This window comes from Octopus bimaculoides, chromosome 17 (genome assembly GCF_001194135.2).
Source record: "Octopus bimaculoides isolate UCB-OBI-ISO-001 chromosome 17, ASM119413v2, whole genome shotgun sequence".
Taxonomy (NCBI): Eukaryota; Metazoa; Mollusca; class Cephalopoda; order Octopoda; family Octopodidae; genus Octopus; species Octopus bimaculoides.
The window spans coordinates 12,308,837-12,312,465 of NC_068997.1; positions in this window are offsets into that span (position 1 = coordinate 12,308,837).

A 3,629-nucleotide genomic window follows, 5' to 3' on the forward strand; every position below is an offset into this window, starting at 1 on the left:
CAAATAAAACGAAGAACCGTTTGTTTATGTAGTCGGCACTTAATGTATATCGGCTGAATGGACGTCAGTGATTGGTTGAAATTATCGAAATAAGACATTTTTTTACATGAAATAAATTAGAATACAAAAATATTTTTCTGTTCTATAACACAAAATAGATAAGTATACGAAGTTTGAAAGTCTTTCGGTACCAAAAAACTACGTAAAACATTAATGAAAAATGTGGCCCCCGTTTTAAAAAAGATCCGAAAGTCACTCTCGGGCACACCAGCGGACCCAATGCAGCTGATGCCCTTCAGCTTTTTACCTGCTCATCAAAGAGAAAGCAACTCCTTACAAATCCTACGTTCTGATAGCTACTAGGCTCTTGACACATGTTGCACCAGATCAATACAAGTTTGAAGGATGATATAGTGTAACTGACTCTGCATAAATCATGTCTACAATAATAATATTCATCGCGCAGGTTGTTCAGCAAATCAAGACATCAACACCAGCTCTATCGCATTTTCTTTATAATTCTAATGGAAACTATGCTAAGAACACTGCACAGTTTTGTCGTGAGGAATCTTCATTAATCGAAGCGACGATTGAGTCCATCAATGAAATAATGACAGTTGAGCAAAACAAAAGTGAGTTTAATATGAATCAAAAATCGAAATTTTGGATACCTTATTTCTTATTTACATTATTTACATTTGACAAATATTTGTCTTGAATGTAGAACTTAAATATAGAACCTTATTACCGTTCATATATTTTCTATAGCATTATTTAAACCTGAATACACACATACATACATACATACATACATACATACATACATACATACATACATACATACATACATACAAGCTCAGCGAAAACGAAAATGCCTATGCTGAATTATTGAGAAATATACACTTACTCTTTCCAGATTACAAGTTCAGGTTTCTACCTGTAATCGTTGGAGCACTGAGATATATAACACACTGCCTAAGTACCAATCTTGAGAAATTAGGTTTCTCAAAACCAGAAAGGATAAAGACTACAGATCCAAGCTATCATTGGAACTGTAAAAATCTGGAGAACTTACCAGAAGTTTATCATTTAAGTATATATACGCATGTCTAGACATGCAACTATATACATGAGAATAAATACATACATAAAACAAAACATGCAAATCTGCACATGTACTGACTTTAAATACTGCACATATACACATCCATGTGCAAGTACACTGTTGATGTTGTTGAAATTCTATTAAAAAAGCCTTGGATCTAGGTTAGAAACCGGCTCTTTCGCTATTGGCAAGAAATCTTGAAACATAACTGAATAATGACATAGATAGATAGATAGATAGATAGATAGATAGATAGATAGATAGATTGAATGGATGGATGGATGGGTGTGAGTATGTATATATGTTCAAATCAGCATCGTGTTTACAAATACGAAAGGCATTGTTTCAAGTGTTCACTATTGTACGGTTTAATTAAGTTTGACGTGTAACTGTATACTTGACGTTAATGATTTCTTAAACTTTCATTATGATTTCTCAATGCCATTCGAGTTTGCTGTGCATCTTCAGGTTACCGTATATATTTTGGTTTGAGTAATAAAGTATTAGTTCCAATATACAATTATTGACGGCAGATTCATGTTTTTGCATGATAAGGTTTCTCAAAAAAATGGTTTACATTATTTAATATTGATAGGGTATCGCTTTTATTTCTTTAGATAGTTTTTTTTTAATGTTTTTTTTCTGCAGCGTATCGAGTTAAACAATAGACACATGCAGACACCTACAGTCATGTGTGTGTAGGTACGCATGTATTTGTATATGAATGATGTATATACAGTATATAAATAGACCAGACATGCATACAGACAGACATACGTACATACATACATACATGCATGCATACATACATACATACATACATACATACATACGTACATGCAAAAGTAGATGTCTTGTAGATTAATAAAGATTGTTTTTTTCATGTTTAGACTGCAAATATAAGTTATTTTCACAGAACGCCCATTGAGCGTTTATAACGTGTGATTGTCTTGGGGAATCGGGGACATTTTTACTACGTTAGTCAAAACATTCCGGAAGAGAATGTGTGTGTGCGTGTGCACGTGTGCGCGTGCGCGCGTGCGCGCGTGTACGCGTGTGCGCGTGTGTGTGTGTTTCCGTCGATCAAATTCACTCACAAGGCATTGGTCGATTCGGGGACATAGCAGAAGACACTTGCCCAAGGTGCCGTGAAGTAGGACTGGAACTGAATCTCCGTGCTTACGAAGCGAACTTCATAACCACACAGCCATGTCTGAGTCTACTGGGTTATATTTCTCACAGTATATCGCGATTTCTGGGTTATTTCTCTTCATCAGCACAGAATAACTGTTCGGCTAGAGGTGGCGCTGCTAAATTCTTGTTCGAAATATACAGTTTTCAAAGTGACACACATTCACTGACCTGATTAAATAGAAAATTTCTATTTATAAATCTCTCCACGAAAGACATTATTCAATAACAGTACTTCAATAACAGTATTTGCTGACAGTAGACTTGAGCGTTGATTGTTACATTAGGTGGTAACAATTCAAAGTGAATTACTCCTTTGCAATCCCACCAGATAGAGAGAAGAACCCTTTTTCCATGAAGTTCCCTTCTCGGTTGTGGTTGAGCTTTTCCCTTTTACAATCCTTACAATCGTGGGCTGAATACACTAACCACTAAGCCATGTGCGTTCACGATAATAAAAAAAAACAAGTAGAAATTGTTATCAACATTTAAACATGATACATTAAGATATACGAGCTGGAAGCCCCGAAGAACCAAACTTTCTCATCAGCCGAAACGTTGTGGTAACAACAAACAAGATGAGAACACCTCTCCGTCCAATTTAAATATTGTAGCAGTTAAATGTTTCAGAAAATTATAATCCACCATCTTTGAAAAGAACACATTTGATAGAGAAGCCGCTGAATTTTCGAAACAGTTGTAAAGATCTCTCAATGATTATATTTTTCCTTTAATTTTATAACAAATTTAATGCCATTTGTAATTGCTTGTCCATCTGAATTCTCATTATTATGTGCTCAAGTTATACATTTCTTATAGCTAAGTCTTCTTTCGCTGGACTATTTTCTTCTCATTACGACGTTGAATTTTAACGATATGGACTTGCTCTAGCACTAATCCAGTGCTTAATCTATACTACGCTGAACTAACGTCTCGTGATATTATGTGTATGTATGTATGTATGTATGCATGTATGTATGTATGTATGTATGTACGTATGTATATGTATGTACGGATGTATGTATGTATGTATGTACGTACGGATGTACGGATGTATGTATGTATGTATGTATGTGTATGTATGTATGTATGGATGGATATTTATACATAGAGAGAGAGCGCGCGCGAGAGCGAGGGAGAGAGAGAGCAAAAGATATATATAGACATTGGTACGTTACATATATGTAGACAGATATAAAGATACCATACACACACACATCCACGCATATATATACACACACACACATATATATATACACGCATATATATATATATACATATATACATATATATATACATATATATATATATATATATATATGTATATATATAT